This window comes from Columba livia, chromosome 11, assembly GCF_036013475.1.
Source record: "Columba livia isolate bColLiv1 breed racing homer chromosome 11, bColLiv1.pat.W.v2, whole genome shotgun sequence".
Classification (NCBI taxonomy): domain Eukaryota; kingdom Metazoa; phylum Chordata; class Aves; order Columbiformes; family Columbidae; genus Columba; species Columba livia.
In genome coordinates, this window is record NC_088612.1 from 10247966 (window position 1) to 10261953 (window position 13988).

At 45.1% G+C, this 13988-nt stretch overlaps 1 protein-coding gene across 1 annotated transcript in view; it reads right to left on the reverse strand.

Moving 5' to 3' along the window:
- CHSY1 (chondroitin sulfate synthase 1) overlaps positions 1 to 13988 on the reverse strand; it is a 72067-nt gene that overhangs the window by 3233 nt on the left and 54846 nt on the right. The gene's annotated exons all lie outside the window — the stretch shown is intronic.

The window sequence follows — 13988 nt, forward strand, 5'->3', positions numbered from 1 at the left end:
CAACCTGCCAGAGGAGCTGATATGACAGATTCATTCCACACAGGATCCAGCCTGCGCTCCTGGCAGCAGAATTCGCAATAGGTAATACAGTCAATAAAGCACATGTAAAAAGGTATGAAGATTAGCAAAGAGCTCAAATCCAAAAGACAAACAGAAGAGAGAATGACTCAAATGTGATGCTTCTACCGGCTGTCCAGACCCAGCAGCAATCCTATTTTATTAGGCCTTCAGTTGCGTTTTTCCCATTATTGTGGACAGCCACTGAATCTGAGGGATAAACGCACACCTGGATTTCATTGCCGCTATCTTAACAAACCAGATGTGCGCACGCTGGAACCTGAAATCCAGCGTATCGCTGCGGACAGCACAGGAGCAAGCTGCCTCTACTTGGATTTTAATCTGAACAAACGTAATTTATTGCAAAGTTATCTAAATCAAACGAACCTTCTGCTTTCCTGAGAAACGTGTTTTTCCGCTCACCCAAAGACTGTTCTTCATTTGTACCCTATATTGTTTCCTTTACTAATAACACTTTATTTTTTGTCCACTTTGAACCTCTCTGCTTCTATTAAGGGCTCTAGGAGACCTCAAATCACACCCACTCAGTCCTGCTATCGCAATTTTATTACAATGGAGAGATCACACAGCAAGAACAAGACCCGTCCAACACGACCCGACCCACACGTATATTTTTACTGATTCCAGTGATCTACCCTCTCTAACACTACATATATACATAAATATATGTATATGTAAGTATTAGATGTGTATGGTAACAGTCTGGAGATTTCACTGACATTTTAACTACAATTACAGGCACAGCCTTTCTCAAGAGTATTGTGGCACCAGATAAAAATTCTTAAATCATGTCATTAGGCAACTATTACTTAAAGGAAAACTGACAATAGGACTTAATTTCAAATTTTGTTTTGAATTTATACGAAAACAAAATCAAGACCACGCAGCCTGAATGCATTTATTCCAAAATCGCCATCTAGGGCATTCTGAATTAGCTAAGAGAAGCAGAAAGGCTTTTAGATTACACAACCAAGTTTTAATAGGATACCGATGGGTAGGAAAATGTTATGAAATTCCCAATGGAAGTAAAGATCTGAACCCCTAGTAAACGGCCTTAAATAAAATTAGCAAGTGTTATTTTAAAGCTCTGGCTCACCGTGCAGGAGTAACCTCTTAGCTAAGCTGGGTAACTTCGGAACTTTTAATACCACTTCTTGTCCCTTCCGAAAACCAGCTCACTTTGAAAACTGAACTGAAAATAAAACATATCTCAGCCAGACTTCTACTGGTGCTTCAATATAAAGCCATTTACAACAGAAACATCTATTAACGGCCACTTTGCTGCAGCCAAGAAGGTGACAACTGTCACAAACCCCTCGCCCCCACCAACCCTGCGGTGCCACTAATGAGAAGCACCACAGTAGCCGGGCTTTTCTATAATCCTGTTTTTCAGCAGACTGCCTCGTAAGGCTGGCACTTTCATTGTTTTTCCGACAAAGTCTCCCCCTCTCCTATTGCATCGTCCCTCTCGTCTCCTTATTGAGCGGCACGGGACGTGCCAGCATCCTGTGCCCTGAGCCCCATCCAGGAACAAGGTGCACCCCACGCTGATAGAAAACACACAGAAAGGGATCAGAAGGGGTTAATCAACTCCCTACAGAGAGTATAATGACTTACAAACTATTTTTGCACAGTAGCATGTAGTGCTGTACATGAAGTCCAAGTGGGCAGCAGCCAACTGAGCCGTTTAACCCCTCGCGGGCCGAGGCGCCTGCGGACACTGACCGAGGTGGAGGTGTCTGGGGACTTCCCTTCACGACAAGGAGCCCCACAGGGATTGTGTTTTCTCTCCAACATCTACAAAACTCGAAAGAAATGAGCAGGTACCTCCATACAACTTGACAGCTCCACCAACATTAATTGGCTTAAATTATGAAGGTGGCGCTAGTCCTGGGCATCGGGTTCCATCACGAACAAGGGTAATGCTGACTATCACCCATTGCTGCTAACGTAGTTTCTACCTCATTTGGGTCTAAAACACTACATTAAATGTCACCTATTAGCACACACGGGCTTTTGACTTCATACAATGCTGGAAAGCCATAAGGAAGGCCAAAAAATCACAACTACTTCTTGTGTACAGCATTAACAGGAGGGTGGGAGAAGTGGACAGAGAAAGGAATAGTTGTAATTTATTTGTTCCTCCCGCATAGCAGCCATTAGACACACACGTGGGGAGCGACACAAGCCCAGAACACGCACGTCCCAAACAGACGTTACGTGCAAAGTTCCCCATGCCCATTACCAGACTCCTGCAAGCTGAACTCTTGCAAAATCTGCTTTTAGCGAAACAGGTTTCTCTATGATTCTTTTAAAAAAGAAAAAGAGCCTTTCACAGATATTAATTTTGCAATGATTATATTCTAAGCATGCTTTATTCTAGTGCAGAGCACTGAGAGCGTAGGGATACAAAGAAGCGCCACTCTTTATTGACCGCTATTTACTCTAGACCTGTTGAAGCCTTAAAAACCCTAATGTTCCCCAAACCATTAGAGACTGAATGTTTAAACTGTGGTACAGCTGTTGTGGGCACCGCTGGCGCGTGTCCAAACGACCAACTGAAAGGAGAGAGTGTTACGTTCTTCGTTTTAAATGAAGAAGTCTTTTGCAGGCCAAAAAAAAGTGTACTGGAGAAAATGGACTTTACAAATAAGACCAGTTTATGCAGAAACTGGCCTGCGGCCACGGATTAGCCCCCGAGGGCTTTCTCTCACAGCTCCAGATTGTGCTACTGTGGCCCAGAAAACGCAGCCCCACAAGTCTTATGAAAAGCAATTGCGGAGAAGACACGTTGTATGGCAGGCTTCGAGATGCCCAAGATGTGCTTCAGATACAAAGTCAAACTAATGAAAAGCTGGAAAGATGGCTGATGTCACCTCATGTTCCTGTCGTTTGGTCGAAGCTAAATGAAAGATGTTCTGCACCCACATGCCAAGTAACTGCATGAAATAATTGCAGCTGCACTAATACAGCTTTGCCACTTCGGAGCGATTAACCCAAAGAGATCACCGGTTTTCTTGCTTCTAAATCACTGATATAGCTAAATTGAGAACATATTTTGCAAGTACATCTGATGGAAAGGAGCAGTGAGTCTTTACTTACTGATGATGTGCTCATGGTGGAGGGGGAGACGGTCACGACTTCCCTGGATACAACTCTGTGTATTCAGCGTTCTTATTAACGTTTAGCTTTCCATTTTAAATCCCGATGCTTTACGTGTGATCCCACAGCTAACCCCCGACTGGGCAGAGATACTATGATGGAGACAAACATGGGGAAGTGATGCATAAACACTGATTTCCAGTGAACTTGGCCACTCGATCATCCCTGTAACCTCCCCAGTCGCCACTACAGGACAGGCTGCGGGAAACCAAACCCGGCGCTGGGAGATCAGACCCCTCTCTCAGCTGAGAAGTGAAGCCCTGAGCTCTGGGGCACGATTAAATGATGCGATCCTTCAGACCAGTTACTCCTCACACAGATTTCATCATGTACCACCGGTTTGCATTTGCTTTGTTTCATAAATTAGAGAAGGGCAAGAAAATCAGCTGGACATCCCGAACAGCCCGTACTCAGAGTTTCCATAGCAGACTGCTGGAGGAGCAGCAGATCCAGCTGTGAAATACTGCGACCTCTGAGTGCAATAACTCCAGGCACGCTCTGAAGCAAGAAGTTTATTTTATACAACACAATTGCCTCTTCTTATATGATACTAAGTGAAACAGCGTCTGTCTCAAGAGCCTCGCAGTGCCTTCTGCACTGCTCTCCTCTCCAAAGTATTCGAGAAGGGAAGCCAAGTATCTAAAGCGAGTTTCAAGCAGAGCAAACTCAAGGTCATTGAATTCTCAAGGAATCTGTGAATTAGGAGAGTTACTGCTGGAGTTCAACCTTTTGTTAACATTACCAAGTAGCTGTTTAATTAAACAACTGTCCTTCTCCCAACCCTTTCTTGTTTAAGCAAGCAGAAGAGCTTAAAAATTACTTATTCATTTGCAGTTTCTCAAACCAAGTAGCCTTTAAAGTATTCCCAGCTTGGCAACAGAAAGAAGAAAACCTTCAAAAATGAATCTGTTTTCAAAACTTGCATCGTGTACTTCACCTCTGACCTTGAGCTTGACGATCTCATTACACAAAACCTACACGTGGGAGCAATGCAAAGCATTTGGGAACTCACTGAGATCCTCCAGCTATGAAGGAGTGAAGTTTCCTCCTCCTGGCCCTGCATTCTCATCTTACCCCTGCCTTAGCTTCATGCTCCTGGTCTAAACGAGGACACAGGAACCTGGTCTAGTCACAAAGCGAGGATTCCTTCCTCAGGTCTCCCCTGCTTTGGGTAAGGGGGCTAAGCTGGATCAGACCTGCTGCGTAAAGAAAAGAAAGACCAGAGCAATCACATGGCACTCTCAAAAGAAGAGAGCTGCTCATTCAGTGAAACATCCTTCCCCTTGGGTGTATGGGGCACACACCCTGTGACCTCCATAAAGCCTGAAACTGCTTCTCTAAAGATCTATGTTTTTAGAGCATAAACCAGAATATAACCTGAAAGGATTTCATACCTTAGGAGTAACCAGATAAAACAGAATATGCCATTTTAGGATATTTAGATTTAACTGTGCAAACCTTAGGAGATCTGGATGCAACTGCAGGATTTTCTTCCAAAAGGTTCTGATTTAACAAAAACTAAAACAAATAAAACACCACTATTAACATATTAACAAATGTTCTACTCTACAGCTGTTAAAGAAGCAGAACATCATAGATGTTAATGACTAATTATCATTGCTGCTGCCTGAGAAAGTGTGATCAAAATTTGTTTCTAGCGTAATTTCCAAATTACGAGCCCTGGTGCAAACTGCTGTTCTGCACATGGCTCTCCCTTGCTCAAGTTAGAGCTTTGACCCGAGGGGCAGATGATTCAGCTCTCCGTCTCCAGCAGAGACGCGCTCACTGCCTCTGTCCCACATCCAAACCAACCCGGAACACAGCGACTCGCTGCTGGTTTGTTCCTTTAAAGGCCAGAGTCAGGGATGATGCCAAATTACTTGCCCATCAAATATACTGTCTGAGGATTCCTTTTCCTTGTTGTCAACTCCACGCTTTCAGGCCCCACAGTACAGGCAGAGCACCAGGAAAACTTGGTTTTCATTACGACTTTCAACAGGCCCATGGAAGAAAGAGCCACAGCCTTGGAAGTCAGCATCTGCTCTTTCTCATGCAAAGTGTGAGGATTTTAGAGGAGCAGCACATGACCCTTGGAGGGTAGTTTCTTGGAGATGATAAGCAGAAAGCTTCTGACACCCTGGCACATACTTTTTGGATGCTGGAAAAGAGGGATGCAGTCTCCTCTGAGCAGAGACTATAGAAGAGAAGACCTCTTCTGGGCCGCTGTGCGATTTTCCACCATGTGTTTTCAAGAGGCAGTAATGTAATCATTTTGAAATACTTTTGTCCATGGAATTAAAAGATTCCTATTTGGGACCTACTTTCCACTGCCAGCGGTTTTGTAGGAGTTGTGAGCCATGATGGATGATGAGCCTTTTTGGTCCCAAAACACCTGGCAAGGCCACCACAAGCTGCTGCTTACAGGGTGGTGGAGAAGAAACCCTCTGCTTGGAGAAACTTCAGCTGCAGCCTGGGCATCCCCGCCTCATCTCACGCTGGGTTTACAAGAACATCTTTTTTTTCTTCCCTGTTGGTGGAAAATAAGAATGAGCCATTCAGCTCCCTACAAACTCCCACAGTACCAGTGCCCGACACAGACGTAACATTTGTCACGCAGGCAGATGGTTTCGCTGCTCCTCTTTCACCAGCCTGCGAGCTCAGTTCGGTTCTTCATCTTCAATCTGTTTTTTCAGCCAGAGCCACCACTTTCTGGAGCTGGTTTGAAGACCATCTACAAGGGTCTGGACTCAATCACAAGTTTGTTTCACACGGGGAGCAGCACAGGGTGACAGCTTCCAGGGTTCACCAAAGCTGCAGAGCATTGTTCTGATGTGTGTGTTTTAAACACATGCACTTCTTTTTTTTATTTTTTGCCAATATGTTTAATAATTGCTTAGAGGAGGGGAGGGAAATAAAGCCACAAACCCTTGTTTTATGTGGAGAAGCCACATGTTTGAGTCAGCCCATGAAGATGCTACAGCTGAGCCCTGGGATAACGCAGTTTCTCGAGGCTGCGATGGCAAAGAGCATCGTGCGGTAACGCCGCCACAGACAGAATTTCCACAGTGAGATGCCATGATTGCGAAAGTGTTTCTGTTGTGCTTGTATCATTACCACACAGGACTTAAAGCTGAGCTTAAAGGCAAAATCTGCCCTTTGTCTCATCACAGGAAAACATATGTGCACCATCCAGTGTAGACGTGGCACTGCCAAAACCATACGATGACAAGGTCTCTGACTCAAAGAGTTCTGACATCTAAAATACGTGCAATACACAGTGGTTTGGTGATGAATGGGGGAACCAGCAGAGGAAGTCTGCCCATTCAGAGGGCTGATGATCTCTCAAGAATTTGAGTTTCATGCCCTGTACATCAAAAGCCCCACGAACTGTGCATTAATAGGTCTAACTACAAAGGTCACCTACTTTTATTACTTGCTTTGCTGGAATATTAGGGATAATACATTTTAAATAATGCATATTTTAGGAGAAAGCAACAATTAATGCAAACTGGAGCCTCATCTGGATAGGGTTTGCTGGGTGGGTGCAGATTCAACACCCTGAAAAGTAGCAAAAGGCAGCAAAAGCACAGCTGCACATGCGCAGGTTTGGGACCAGCCCATTCCTCTGCAGTTCCATGTATGCTCTGAGCTTGAAGAAAGGCAACATCTTTCTGTGCAGCCACAGCTTTAATTGTCCTCCTGTCAGTGGAATAACTTTCTCATTATTAAAAAGAGCTGTCAGGCAGACTGGCATTTCCCTCCGCGCCGTGTCCAAGTTAGCCCGTTCGTTCAAATATGGTTAAAGATTCCACATAGCGTTGCTGGCTCACTGTATATGGTCTGAGGTTTTCTGGAAGTCTGCTGTCTGGCACAGTTTGGAAAAGTAACAAGCAGTTTTACTCTGCAGTGCTCTGTAACCAAGTGCCTCTTGCATTACACATGGTCTGTCAAACCAAGGGTTTCACCTCCGAGCGGGTGTGTTTAAGCTTTGCTGATGTGCACCATCCATCATCGAGCTTTGGCAAAAAAGAATATTCAGCTGCTGCTTTTGTAATGACCTAAATTAAAGCCGGAGATGCAGATACCGATAAACCCAGTTACGCTGAATGTAAATGCATTAGCCACCATTAGAAATGTAACGGCAAAAAATAAATTAAACGCTGCCTGAAGTATTCCCAAGCTTGGTGAAGGACGTGCTATTCACACAACACACTGAACTCCCTTTAGAACATTAGCCATGCACACATGAAGAGCTTTTTGGTCCTTTCCTAGGGTTTTCTTTGTTCCTGTGCTCCTGATCTGGAAGACCCTTTGTTCTGCCGGTTGTGAGCAAGCTGCCACAGATGCAGTTTTGGGAGAGCGGACCCGGCTCCAAACCTGTTACCTGCAGCCACTGCTGCTTGGTCCCTCCATCCCCCAGCAACCTGCAAGTCTCTGCTCACACCCACCTACTGCTTTTTGTCCTCTTCCTTCCCCCTTGAAGGCTGCAGCGCCTCTGGATTCGGAAACTAGGCAGCTTGGAGGAATTTTTCCATTTTCATTAGTGACCTTCCCTTACCCAAACGACACTTTCCATTCATCTGTGAGACAAGCGGCAGCGGGAGGAGCAGGAAAACATGATCTTCTGGGTGGGTTTGACAGTGGGTCAAAGTCCCATTGCTTCAGGAAACCTTGCGGGGGCTCGATGCTGCTGAGCACAACGGAGCACAGCAAGGAGGGAGGAAAAGTCATTGCTGAGAAAAGCAGAAGCAGCTTCAGCCAACAGATGGAGAAGACTGGTAGAGTTTGCAGCTTCATTCACCAAACAGCGATGCCTTGTCTTCTTACGACCCATTTTTAGTTGTTGATTGAGGACATTTCAGGGATTTGACTCATGAATAGCAAATGACTTAGGTTGGGTTTGCCAGAAAGCCTTCTCCTTGCTGCAGGAAGGCAGGGCTGCTTTCAAGTAGCTCCTGAACCAAGACAATTTACAGCCTGACAGCTTAAAGCTGCATTGAAAAGGGTACTCGTTTCCTTGGGGCATTATAAATCGCCGCGGTTCAGACGCAGACGGGCACCGGTCCGGGAGGGCAGGGTGCATGGATGGGGACTGTGTTCTTCTGCTGTCCCACAAAGGCACATCCACGAGGGAGCCAGAGCCCTTCAATGGGGCTTTCAGAGGGACACACAGGACTACTTTCTGCGGCATTTTCCTCAGTGCTCTTCTGAGATACACGTGTCATCTGAGCTGCAGTTTGTTCCCCAGTTCAGTGCGGTTTTGAGCTGGAGCTAAGGGCTCCGACATGGACCCGATGAGCACTTCGATGTGCTCCCAGCCGACAGCAGGCTTTAAACACACTGCTGAGAGCAAGTTTTTGCCAAGAGGCTCAGCTGGTGGCTGCTTCCCACCGCTGACTCAGCCCTGGGGGTAGCACATTGTGTCAGAAAGCAAAGGTGGGCACTGACACGCTATTTGCATTTTAGAATAGCAGGGCCCTTCAACACAGCTCATCTGGCAGGGCCTGGAGGCACCCGGAGAGCTGCGGGTGGGAGGAAGGCTCTCATAAGGACATCATCTGTCACGGACATTCTCTACAGCAACAACCTGATTTGGGATGCTAAATTTGGCATTATCAGTATTTTTCTCTATAGTCTACAGAAAGAGCTATGCATGTACCCCAAGATTCTCATTTCATGGCTGTTTTTCCCACCACTGTTTGGGGATTTTATTAATGAAGTGCCAGCGGGTCAGTGTGGCTGGTGCTGGATGACGCTCTTCACCAAGCCGTGCCTGGGCTGCCTGTGCCTTGATGCGAATGCCAAAGTCAAATACAATCCATCCACCCACCCAAAACAGATGTTAGAAAGCTGTCTCTCTCCAGCGGTCCTCTGAGGTCTGGCCTCCTCTCAAATGCCCAAAGGGATAGTTTTCGTTTTTATTTTTAAGGCAAAGGTAATACGTTCAAAGGCTTTTTTCTTTTTGGAGAAGGCAAATCTACACCTGGTCCAGAACTGCTTCTATATACACACCAGTGACTAACAGCACTCTATCTCTGAGGGAAGCTTGACCTCTTGGCTGACAAAATAGTTGTTTTCTATCTTCACAGAAATTTTAGCAGCCAATTCAGAGGAACACAGGTGACAAATCCAGCCAAATCTATTTAGTGTGCCATCTTACCATTCAGCAAACTGTCAAAACAGAACTCTTCTTTCCCCTTCTGGTATTGCATCTGCTTTCTACAGGCCTTTAAGCGAGAAGAATACAGAGATGATCTCCTGGGCCTCTTGCTCTCCATGGAAACCATTATGGTATTTCCCACAGATAAAAACAGAGAGAAGCAAAGGATGAGCAACGATGGAGTGAGAGCAGACAGGAGAAGGCACAAGGGCAGACCAGAAGAGGCAAGCTTGCTGATCCACTGGGTTGTCTTGTAGCACTTTTTAAGCAAGATGCTCCTTTCAGGCACTTTATGTCCTAAAAAAACCCCAAAACATAACAGCAGTCCGTGTTGCGCAAAGATGCAAGATGGAAAGCATTATGCTAACCTTAAAATGTAGCCCAGGGGCCTGGTGCATCACAAACTGTTTACTATTAGCATTATCCAGAAGAGCACTGCAAAAAATGCATTGCAGGATATTGAAGAAATCTATATCCGGATATTAAAGCTAGTATTCAGTAAACTGGTAGGAGTGACTAGGGTCAGGCCACAAGCTTAATGAAGTCTAGGAAATAAAGCACCATGACTAATTTGAAGCACATTAAAAGAAATCACATACAAACTCCACCAGATCCACCAACTCAGAAGGGATACTTCTGTGCCTTACTTAGGACGGGCAAGGAGTCAGACACGTGATTTACACAACATGCTGTATTGCTCATCACTTCGATTTTCAACAAAAAGTACAGAATGTTCTAGAGGTCTGGGATTTCACATCTAGGAGATTTCTAAGAAAAAGCTTTTATGGCTGGATTGGCAATGGCATGGCCCAAAGCTGCAGACTCAGCACACTTGGTGCCTGCCTGACGCTGCCTTCCTGCCACACAAAGCAAGATGAGCATCCAGGTTTTGTGACCCGCCAGCAGAGCCACAGCGTCACCTTAGCAGATTTGCCATGCCATTTGCAACCAGCCAAGAAGCAGATCAAAGCAAGTCTTTCTGGCGCTGAAAGTGCAGGGTCCCAGGCTCCTCACAGGTTGGTTTTTTTTCTGTAGCGTAGCCCTCCCGTCCACTTTGAATAGGAAAGAAACCGCCTGACTCATTAAATGTCAGCTTCTTGGTTTTGTCAAAGGGCTACAATACACTGGAAAAGTAAAACAACCCCGCGACATCAAAAAATACACATCAAACCCCAACCCTACTCAAAACACCCTTCTCATCTTCATCCTTCAGCCAACTCCCACTCAGCACTAACTGAGACTGGAAACTGTCCTGAAAAGGACATTTCCTGAGCTGCTCTGCCCTGGTTTTGCTCCATGTTCCATAGAAGAGCAACCAAACATGGTTCACGGGCACGAGAACGCGTGCAGGTAGAACAGCGGGTGACTCACTCAAGGTGGCAGTTGGAGCTTTATCGGCTACAGGGCATCACACAGCGGTTCTGCACAGACACCATGCGTGATAAATGCCAGCCTGGAAATCTCCCTACAATAAAAGAGATATACTGGAGACTTTAACAGAAGACAGTAAGGGATCATAGCTTACCAGAGTAATTGGAACTACTGCTAATAATTTGTGCCTTGAGTGCTGCAAAATGCCAGAAAGTATGGTAAACTGTGCGAACTCACCAAGATGCAGGTTTGTGAGAGATGCACCGATTCATGTCATTGCTGAACAATGTCAAATCCAAACATCAAATCCACTCCACTGGTGAGTGAGCTGCCTCTACTTCAGGTTTCTTTCTTCACTTGCAAGTTACAGAAACCATGACCCTGACCTAATGGTCAGGGTTTCAATAGCATGAATCTCTTGGTCATAACCATGAAGAAAAAATGATAATAATCTGTAAGCCTCAGTGGCAAACAAAATAAGGTATTTTTTTCCCTTTGACCACTAAATAATTATGCTTACATCATGCTAAAATTAAAGTCTAGGTTGTGCTTTCTGCTATTAAAAAAAATAATAAAAAAAAGAAAAAGATCAAACTGTCCATGTATGTGAAATTATAAATCCAAGCCATATATAACCCAGACCAAACTATGTAATCAGGACATAACAAATGGAGTTTAATACTCAGAGGCAACCACAGCTCTGGAAGACATTTAAAGGAATATGTCAATTTTCCTAGGTACTACACCAGGTTCTTGGCCAGACATTTTTGATTGCACTGTACTAAAAATATAGTCCCGGTTTCAGAAGACAAAAATCTTAGAAACATGACGAAATGCAAAAGGTAATTGCAATGCACCGCTGAGCTATTTTATTACATTATCTAAAATCTTTAAAGAGCAGATTAGCTCACAGAGCAAACATTCTGGTTTCCCTGATGGTTAAGTCCTGGCATTGACAGAGGCAGCAGAAACAAGGGTTCCCGAAGCCAGGGGAGTGGTGCTAGCGAGTTCTGCAGCAGGTTTCCTCGGCAGAACCGGCAGCGCTTTCCGTCAAAGAACTACAAGGAAGAGCTGCAGCCCCTCTGTAAACACAGAGGGGGAAAACGGCTGGGAGAGGTGTGTGACCGCTTGCCAAGCCCTCCCGAACAAAACTGCAATAGTTAAACAGTTATCGGCATTGTGTGGGTCTGACTACAGATGTAAAACTTGGGGGAGATGATGTGAAAAGCTGCTGAGGGGTTTGGAGGAGCCCACAGAGCGCATTCAACGTGGTCAAGAACTGCCTCCCCCTTATCTTCCTTCATTTCATCCTAACTTCTTATCTTCCCAGAAAGAGAGAGCACAGCGCTAATATGATGATGCTGTAAGAACTAAGGTTGCCCAAAGCTGGAGACATTTAACTCTTAAGAAAAGGTAAGAAGCACAAAACCCAGCAACTGTGGCTATAACAGGAGGGACTCCCTACATGTGCAACAAATAACACACTTCAGCGGATGAGATTTGCACTACACAAATCCCTGTTTACCTAGGAAATCCGTATTTACAGTGGCCGCAGTTTTGTTTTCCTTCTGCTCCCTCTGCCCTCCCACCTGTCAGAACCAGCAGTGGCGGGATCGCTCCTGCAGCCGCGCCGGCATCCACAGCCCTTCTCTTCACCCTCTGCCCGGTTAGTCCAAGAAATGGCTCTAGTTATTCAACAAAAAGCAGGGAGACAGGCATTAGTCTCTGTTTGTTGAGGGGAAGAATGATGACTAAACAAACTCCTGTTTCCTTTGTGCGGTTAGGCTCAAAAATTAAATAACTGCTCCCTTCCTAAAGCACAGGGGAAACCTCCAGGGAAGCTGCATGCAGGTGGATCCAGCATCGCACGGGATGCAGGGAGCAGGAAAACATCTCTCAAGAAAGGAAAATAGAGGAGAAACATCAAGGTCTTTAGTTAAAAGTACAGTGTATCTAGATGTTGCTACCATCTAGCATATGACATTGCGGTTTCTTGCTCTATAAAAGCCAGTTTTAATCCTGAAGGCTGTCTCCAAGCGGCAATTTAAATGTAGGGTTTCAAACATGGTATTATAAAACTGAAGATTAATTTTAGACAAGACTGAACAAATTATATTTTGAATGTTATTTTTCTAAAATGTACAGACTGCCATAAAACATAGTCAGAGAAACTACATCCAGAATACGAGGTGTCAATGGTCAAGCGTATCCTCATTAGAGGGTGGCCAAGTGATATTTATTTAAAGTGTTATGCACTATGAATTAAACATTTATTTTGTATCACCCAGTAAAATATCTGAACCTCATTTTGGCAGCTGTGCAAATTCTACCCCAACTGCATTGACTGACTGTACTTCCTTTGACTTTCACACAGTCTCTCTTCTCGTTTTAAGAAAAACCTAAAAATCAAGAACACCAAAAATGCAAACATTCATGTGTCAACCCACAGCATGCAAAAGGAGCATGAAAGCAGATCACCCCTCAAGACATCATCTTTATTAAGGTCACAGATGGAATTACAGTGTGATAATTAAAGTCTCCGGAGACTTGGCAACCTCATCCTGTGAGAGTGACTCTTCCAAAAGATCTGGGAACATCAACTTTCCGCTCCTGGATCAGTGGCTTGAACAGGGACCATATTAAACATCATTTTGGAGATCTGACCATCCCCCTAAGGGAAAAGGAGCCTCACAGGTTTTGACCAGATTCTTCTGCCCAAGGTGGCTAAAGCCAGAGATGACAGCCTGCAAGAAACTCGTGTCAGCCTGCTGTTAACGTTTACCCAGTCTGAAAAGTGTTGTGGCTTGGTTTTAGCAGGATTGCAAGATTTATTCCGTTTCAAACGCTCTCTGGACCATAAAGCAGAGCAGTGCTGCTGTGTGTCACTGTTTCGTTGAACCAGCGATAGAAATATGCCACTTTTTCTACCTCAGAACGGGCCTGGAGGGCAGAATTAGCCTCTGCTACCCGAGGGACGGCGACGGCAGATGACAAGCTTGTCGATACAACAACTCTAACGAGAAACTGAAATAGGAGCTGTTGACACCTACTGCTCTTGGGCAAAGCCAATTCAAAAGGCACGTTTTGACAGACCAACGTGACTTCAGCGCCTGGCACACAAAAGAATTGTCACCACGTGTCCTGCCCATTGCAGGGCAGTGTATGATGAAGCAGGAGTAACAGGGTGGGTTGTTCTTAAAAAGCAAAAGAATGTGAA